The sequence below is a fragment of the Bufo bufo genome, chromosome 3, assembly GCF_905171765.1.
Source record: "Bufo bufo chromosome 3, aBufBuf1.1, whole genome shotgun sequence".
NCBI lineage: Eukaryota > Metazoa > Chordata > Amphibia > Anura > Bufonidae > Bufo > Bufo bufo.
In genome coordinates, this window is record NC_053391.1 from 617,603,000 (window position 1) to 617,610,929 (window position 7,930).

Consider the following 7,930-nt stretch of genomic DNA (forward strand, 5'->3'; position numbering starts at 1 on the left):
GGGGTTTAAGCATGCATGGGATAGGCATAAGGCTATCCTTCATATAAGATAGGGCCAGGGGCTATCCATAGTACTCAGTATATTGGGCAGACTAGATGGGCCAAATGGTTCTTATCTGCCGACACATTCTATGTTTCTATGTTTCTATCATAAGTCCCTGTCTTCGGGCAAAGGCGACCATCTCTACCACTACTTTGGTAAATATTCTTGGTGCAGATGAAATCCCGAAGGGAAGGGCCCTGAACTGGTAGTGATGGACGTTCCCGGATATATCCTGGATTGCAAACCGGAGAAACCTCTGTGAGTCGGTGTGAATGGGAATGTGGTAATAAGCGTCTCGCAGGTCTATTGTGCACATGAAGACGTCTTTGCTTAGCAGAGGGATTGTAGATGCTAGGGTCTCCATCCTGAATTTCTGATAACGGATGAACCTGTTTAGTGGTTTCAGGTTTATGATAGTCCGAAAAGTGCCTTCTCTCTTCCTGATTAGAAATAGAGTTGAATAGAAACCCCTGCCTCTTTCTGGAGGCGGGACCGGTGAGATTACATTAATTTGATGAAGTTTCTGGACTCCTTGCCAAAGGTTCATTTGGAACCGTGTCAGTGAAAATTTGTTTGGGGGTCTTGAAGACCACTCTATTTGGTAGCCTGCCCCGACTACCTTGGAAATCCAGGGGTTCTGGGAGATGGATTCCCATGACCCCAGGAATTTTGAGAGTCTTCCCCCCACCCCGACGTCATTGCTTATCGGAGGATTTTGGGTGGGAGAAGGATTGGCCTCTTCCTCTTCCCCCTTTTGGATAGCTCCAACGTCCTGATTTCCCTTTCCCCCTGTAGCTTTTTTCTTGACCCGAGGAGGGGCGAAAAGGATACCGGCGTCTGGAGGGGCGATCTTCCGGAAACCCCTTCTTTTTGTCCGTGGCCTTCTCTAGAATTTTATCTAGCACTGGGCCAAACACATATTCTCCAGAACAGGGTATGGAACAAAGCTTTAACTTAGACTTCTTGTCCCCCGACCAGCACTTCATCCAGAGGGCTCTTCTGGCTGCATTGGAAAGTGCCGCGTCTCTGGCAGAGAATCGGACTGATTCGGCAGAGGCATCCGCCAGGAAGGCCGTGGCAGATTTTAAAAGAGGGAGAGAATTAAGAATTTGTTCCCTAGATGTTCTATCTTTAATATGAGTTTCTAATTCTCCCAACCAAAGATACATGGATCGGGCGACTGAGGTAGCCGCAATATTGGTTTTAATATTGAACATGGACGCCTCCCAGGATTTCCTGAGAAGACTGTCCGCTTTACGATCCATTGAATCTTTAAGTTGGGAGGTATCTTCAAATGGGAGAGATGTTTTCTTGTTCACTTTGGCCACCTGTACATCGATCTTGGGAATTTCATTGAAAATTTTAGATTCCTCTGGATCAAATAGCAACCTATTTTTGAACGCAGCCGGGACTCCCAGTCGTCTTTCTGGGTCTGCCCACTCATCAAGGACCATATCCCTAATACTCTCGTTAATGGGGAACACACGAGTTTTCTTGACTCTTAGGCCCCCAAACATTTCTTCTTGTACTGAATGGGTACGTTGCACTTCCTCCACGCCCATGGTCGACCTTACTGCCTTTAATAGGTCGGACATTTCTTCTGTAGAAAATTAATATCTACGACCGTCATCCACTGAGTCTGTATCAGAGACTCTCTCCCCCTCTTCCCATGACCTAACGGAGTGGGCACTTTCATCCGCAATAACTTCTAGGTCCGAAGGGGATGGAGATCTAGCCCGCTTCCTCTTAGGTTGCGGCAAGTCGGGGGGATTAGTGGACAGGTGGGCCAGGGAGGAACGAATCTCTTCCTGAATCATGGTTTTTAATTCCTCTTTTAGAGAGGGTACTTCATCCCGTACAATATTAGAAATACAAAGCTTGCACAACTTTTTGGGGTAGTAGTCAGGAAGTCTGCTATTGCAGGAGATACATTTGAGTGTTTTTTTGATTTTTTTCAGGGCTTCTTTAGCCTAAAAGAGAGGAGAAGGCAGGGCATCAGGGTATGACCACTAGAGGGAGAGAGAGAGCAAGAGGGGGTCAGCAGAAGTGAGCTAGCTGCCAGCTGGAAATAACTTTTTCTCTCTCTCTCCCCTTCCCCCTATTACAGCAGGAGAGGGGGATCAACAGACTCCCTGACCTGCTCATATAATACCCCCGAAGGGGACTCACAGTTGGTAGCAGCGCCGGTGGCTCAGCTCTAGGGGATCGCTCTGATGCCGACATCGTCCTCTTCTGCAGGCAAGGGTTCCGCACCAGTGGGGACCGATCCTGGGAGCGTTCAGACACGGGCGGAGACCAGCGTTCATGCCTCGGTTTTAAGCTGGGCTCCACGCTGCCGCCGCGACGTCACTTCCGGGTCGCCGGCCGTGACGTCATAAACATGCGCTCCATGTGCCGGCGCGCACCCAGCTGTCGCCTCAGTAGGCTAGGAGGGAGTCTGCGCCAGGGAACAGGCCCCGGAATAACCAGGACGAGATAGAGCCCTGTACCCCCTGCCCAGCGTTAGTACTTGGACCGCGGGAGGGCAGGGGGACGCCATGCTGGATGCCAGCGTTTTTCCAAGGTAACGGAACAAAGAAAAAATAAACAGATTCCATTTCCTTAGCTTCATCTCCCTGCATACAGGGAGACCTTTCTCTGCCCTGTCCTCTGTAGGGACAGGAAACACTGGTGTTGGTGGTGGGAGGAGGGTATTTAACCTTTCTCTGTTCCTGCCCCTACAGAGGTCAGGGGTCAATCTCCTTGTATGCCGTCTTGATGATGCTATGGAAAAGTACAGCGCCCAAGAAATGTTAATGGGTGTAGTAAGCATTTTGAACCAAAAGGTGTTTCATAGAATTTATAACACGACTGTGAAAATGAAAAATTTAATTTTATTTTACAAGAAAATTGTGCTTTAGGCCCAAACTTTCTTTTTCACAAGGGATAACAGGAGTATATCACCCCACAACTTGCTACCCATTTTCTCCTGAATACACAGCCCTCTCAGTTGGGCAACTCTGTTACCAGACCGAAAGCGCGCGACTTTCGGTTCCGGACTGATCAGATGCCGTGGTCACATTTGACCACGGCATCTGAAGGGTAAGATGTATACGATCAGCCTTATGGCTGATGGCATCCATGTGCCACGGGTCTCTGCTATTTAAAATAGCAGAAACCCTGCAGCTAAGGCGCCCGCTGCACGTGCGAGTGGGCGCCATGTTTGGGGACCGGACTTCCGCCATACATGTATGGTAGAGGTCCTTAAGGGGTTAAAGAGCACAATAAATGTTATGTTTTAAAATAAAAAGCAAAAATGACCTGAAACAGGTATATGATAGCCATCGGCTATTGAACTCAACATAACTGATTGCGGCATCTGACAGTAATAACAAAGAGTAAAAGTAAAAAATAAAATAAAATAAAATTACATCATACTTACCTCATCTATTTGCTCGAGATGGCTGACCGCCGCCATCTTCATTAAAAATCTAGTGCGAAATCTCGCGTTGCCCGTAATTACATCATATGTCACCACGCACGGGATTTTGTGCAAAATCTTTAATCAAGAAGGCGGCGGCCAGCCTGTCGCGAGCAAATGGATGAAGTATGATTTTATTTGTTTTTTACATGATTTCAAGGAAAATAGTTTTGCTACCACGAAGCACGAGGAAATTCGGCTACATGGTGAATTTAATTTTCCCTGAAATTTGAATCGAAGTCCACGAAGATTCACTCAACACTAGAGATCATCATCTGATCCCCTCCGAAATTTTTGAATTTGTTAATTTTTATCTAATGTGTATGGCCAATTTTATTCTTGGACAGTTATTTAGTTGTGCTAATGAATTAATCAAATTTGATGTTCTCTGTTAAGTTACTACTCATGACGAGAATGAGTAGGCTGGAGAAACAGATGCTGTAGATTATCACCCTTTCCTGTATAACTTCTCTCTACTCTTTAGAGAGGCTTCTGCCATCTGTAATGTCACTAGCATTCATGATATACAACGATGATTACATCACTGGGAAGCGAACAGAGACCACTGTGATAAATCACGAACAACGCTCTGTTTGGCAGATAGGTCCTTCAGGATAATTTATGTGGACTCTAATAATAAACATTCCTGAAAATCGCACATGACCACTTCTAGGAACATAGCTGAAAGGGATCATTGTCAGACTCAGGGATTTATCCAAAATGAACAGATTCTTTAGGTTCTTTCACATCTGCGCCGGAGGCTCCTTCTGCAGCCTTCATCCCAGATTTCATCACACATTTTTATCAGTCAAATTCACTCACACCCTGGCAGAACCCAATAGATCCCATTATGTCGACAGGGTCCAATGGTCGACTTAGGTGTCCTTGATGTGATGTTTCCAGCACGGTGTTGTGGCTTCAGTCATAATGAGAACCATGTTGCAGTGCCAGATCCTTTAGTTAGGACACAATGTGTGTCGTTTCAATGGGAAAAGTAGTACTTTTTGTAGCGCTATACTTCCTGTCAAAAATTGAATTTGCAATGCAGCCTCTTAGAGACTTACTCAACAGCTGATCATAGAGTTGCTTCCACATGGTGGCCAGATTCATCAATAGTATGATAGGAAACATTTTAAAAGGCTATGTACACCTTAGGGGGCATTTTTTTTAATGATTCCGTTTTACTCATTTGGGGCAAAAATAATTTCTTCAATCGGGCTTTATTACAAATATTCAGCCGTTCTGTCACAAAGGGTAAACTGTTTGTTCTAGCTGTGTAATTAGTACTATCAATTTGTGCCATTCATCTAATAAACCTTATCTCTAAAGTACTAAAAGGTGGCTTAACACTTATTTAAGCCATATTCTTATCAGTAAGATAAGAATTGAGCTATAATGAGTGTTTAGGACAGGGATGTCCAACCTGAGGCTCTCCAGCTGTTGCAAAACTACAATTCCCAGCATGCCCAGACAGCTATCAGCCTACAGCAGTGCATGGTGGAAGTTGTAGTTTTACAACAGCTGGAAAGCTGCAGGTTGGCCATCCCTAGTTTAGGAGTTCAGAGATCAGAAATAAGGAGAAGTCAGCTGAGCTGCCTGACAGAACAATAAAAAAATTCATACACTGCTACTAGAGAATCTCAAGGCTGCACAGAGAAATGGGTTAAAAATTTTTAATAAAGACTAAATGAAAAAAAAAAAAAGATTTTTAGCTCACAATGAGTACAATGCAATAATATAAAAAATGACTGTTTCCCATCTGGCAGCTCAGCTGACGGCTCCTTATCTCTGATCTCCCTACCTCTTAAGCATTCATTATATCTCAATTCTTGACTTACTGATAAGAATATGGCTTAAATAAGTGTTTATGAGCTGTTGGTAGTTCAAAGATAAGGGATATGTAGCCTGCAGATAACTGGATCAAAGTGGAAGTAAGGTGTTCACAGCTAGGCAAAGAGTTAACCCTTTATGACAAAAAGAACAATTCAGAAAATTATTTTTAGCCCAAAATGAGTAAAATGCAATCATGAAAAAATACCCCAATGGTGTTCATAGCCTTTAAGTGAGGTCAAAATGTTGTCAAGTGCAGAAGAATCGCAGGTTATACTATAGAATTTGCCATTTTGGCTGAGCCACATTGCGTAATGGGCAATATGGCTCACCTGAAATGGCAGATCCTACAGTCTTGTGAAGAAGTATCGCCTGCGGTTATTCAGCATGTTCAGGAAGACTGGATTAAACGTTAATCCATGGGCATCCGGAAGAATAGTGGACACACAAAACACGTCATGTACAGCACTTTAGGAAACATATGATATCCTCTTGCTATTGGAAAAACCTGAGTAAATTCAACAATTAGTAAGTATGTGTTCTATTATTGACAACGGAGTCCAGTGCACATCCTGTCAAATATATGCAGTCCTGGAACAGATGGATTTGGAATCCCAGATCCTGTATCTAAACGAGTACATTTTGACACTGAGATCTGTTGACAATCTGGAAAAGAGTTTGCTTCTAAATGAGCAGACACTCTATGGGATAGATTCAGGGGTGGGTGGTAGTATGGAGGATCAGGAAAGTGAGGTAGGTGGCTGGATAACAGAAAGCAGGGTAGAGTGAAGAGTGCAAGGGAGGCACACCCCAACATGTTTGTAAGGTTGGCAGATGAGGGGGATGTTAGTTCAGTTCAGGGAGGGCACTGGTGCAGCCAGACATTTCAGGAGAATGTCAGCTCCGGTAAGCAGGGGACCAGGAGAGCAGGGCAGGCCAGACTGGTGCTGGTAGTTGGAGATTCAATCATTAAGGGTACAGATAGGCAGAGGCGGCTCTTCCATTAGGCCACTTAGGCCACCGCCTAAGGCCTCGCGCTGGTGGGGGCCTCGCTCTGGCTCCCACCCGACACCGCCACAAGTACTTGCGGCAGTGTCGGGTGGGAGCGTCCTTAGGTCAAAACATTCCAGGCCCCGAATGCTATTCCCCACCCCCCTTGTACTTGTCTGTCCACTAATCTGCTAGGCTGCTGCGCGGTCATGAATTCAGTCACTTGACAGCGCAACCCAGTCGTGCGGTGCGTTACGTGCGTAATCTCGCGAGACCGGCGGGAGGTCACAGGTCTCGCAGGATTACGCGCCACAGGATGGGGTTGCGCTGTCAAGTGACTGAAGTTGAACTCATGCCCGCGAAGCGCAGCAGCCTAGCAGATCAGCGGACAAGTACAAGGTGGGGGGGAAATTTCATAATATGAAGCAGTGTGTGGGGGACAAATTTGTGAGGCAGTGTGGGGGGACAAATTACTTAATGGGGGCAGTGTGGGGGGACAAATTTCTTAATGGGGGCAGTGTGGGGGGACAAATTTCTTAATGGGGCAGTGTGGGGTGACAAATTACTTAATGTGGGCAGTGTGGGGGGCAAATTACTTAATGTGGGCTGTGTGGGGTGACAAATTACTTAATGGGGGCAGTGTGGGGGGCAAATTACTTAATGTGGGCTGTGTGGGGGGACAAATTACTTAATAGGGGCAGTGTGGGGGGCAAATTACTTAATGGGGGCTGTGTGGGGGGCAAATTACTTAATGGGGGCAGTGTGGGGGGACAAATTACTTAATGGGGGCAGTGTGGGGGGGCAAATTTCTTAATGGGGGCAGTGTGGGGGGGCAAATTATTTAATGGGGGCAGTGTGGGGTGACAAATTACTTAATAGGGGCAGTGTGGGGGGCAAATTACTTAATGTGGGCTGTGTGGGGTGACAAATTACTTAATGGGGGCAGTGTGGGGGGCAAATTACTTAATGTGGGCTGTGTGGGGGGACAAATTACTTAATGGGGGCAGTGTGGGGGGCAAATTACTTAATGGGGGCAGTGTGGGGGGCAAATTACTTAATGGGGGCAGTGTGGGGGGACAAATTACTTAATGGGGGCAGTGTGGGGGGGCAAATTACTTAATGGGGGCAGTGTGGGGGGGCAAATTACTTAATGGGGGCAGTGTGGGGGGACAAATTACTTAATGGGGGCAGTGTGGGGGGCAAATCACTTAATGTGGGCAGTGTGGGGGGCAATTTACTTAATGGGGGAAATGTGGGGGACAGTATTACTAATGAGAGCATTCTAGAAGGGAATTACTATTGGTGGGACTATGAGGAGTACTATTACTATGGGGGGCACTAATATTTATTCAGGATAGTATTTGGGGGCACAGCGAGCAGCAGGATAACACTGTGGGGGCTCCAGGTTGGGGGATGATGATAGAAATGTGAGGAAGCTAAGATGTCCGTGTGTCACACTCTGCAGAGACGAGGCGGCTGAGAGAAGTGTCCGGGACCGAATGGAGAAGATGATGACAGAGAAGATCTACATCCGAGGAGACGTCACCTGGAGGCCCTGGATGTGACAGGTATCTGCTGCTGTATAGCAAGTACAGCACAATGCGGTGT